Here is a 1,017-nt window from a genome sequence, read left to right as displayed (position 1 = left end):
CCGAGTGCAATGTCGAAGGTGCCACCTTTTATCAGCCACAAAAAAGGCCCGCGCGTGCTGCGCGGGCCCGGCGAGCGACTAGCGAGCCAACCTGCTAGTTGTGTGAAAAATGTCCTAGCGCGCGCGATAAGGTTTTTGCTCGCCTTCCCTGGGACCCCGTGTTGCGTGACTCTGTGCAATTTCGGGCCCGGGGTTGTGTGTGAAAAATGTGGGGAAAGTTTTTTTTCTGCCCCTCATTTCGTTGTGTAAATCTGCAGCACGCCGCCATGCTCGTCCTCGCTCTTCTCTCGACGCCCTCAATCGCCGCCTCTCGCCCCCGTCCGCGGCGCGGGGGGGCACTCATCGACACGCGCAACCGCACCGACCTCAGCAACAAGCTCCAGACCGACGCGTCGGCACCCGCCCTCGCGGCGTCTGCCTCGCGCAAACCCGACAAGGCCGCGGAGCTCCTGCTCCACCAAGACGTCCTCGGGGGTGGGGGGGCGCTGTTCGGTGCCTGTCCGGTCGTCGCCACCTTTCACGCCTTCTCCTTCTCCTTCCCGTTCAACCTCTCCAAGTTCAGCGGCGCCGCCTCGCGCGCCGCCGGCCCGACTACCTTCAAGCCCATCGGCGCCGCGGCCGACCCCGAGCTCGCCTCCTTTGGCGAGGCTGCCGGCGCGGTCAAGAATGGCGACGTCTCGCTCGCCGACTCCACCGCCAACTCCGTCGGTGTCACGTGCGGCGGCGGCGCCCCTGTGTGGTGCGCGGCGCCGCCGCAGCCGCTCGCCGAGCTTTGCGTCTCTAAGGATCCGATCGAGGCCTCGGGCTCCACGAGCAACGAGACGGACTTCAAATCCGCCACGGCCCACTCCAAGATCGAGGCCGACGAGACGGACACAAAGGTGTGCGACTCAGTTCTCTCTCTGTTCTCTTCACCCACCGCCACCTCCCGCCCCTCCACCCACCCCAACACCATCCCTTGCCGGCCGGCCTCCCCCGCCGCCCTCCCCACCTCCCTTGCCGCCGCTCCCCCGCCGC

The sequence above is a fragment of the Emiliania huxleyi genome (genome assembly GCF_000372725.1).
Source record: "Emiliania huxleyi CCMP1516 chromosome Unknown EMIHUscaffold_138, whole genome shotgun sequence".
Lineage (NCBI taxonomy): Eukaryota > Haptophyta > Isochrysidales > Noelaerhabdaceae > Emiliania > Emiliania huxleyi.
Note: the sequence above shows the minus strand (reverse complement) of the source record.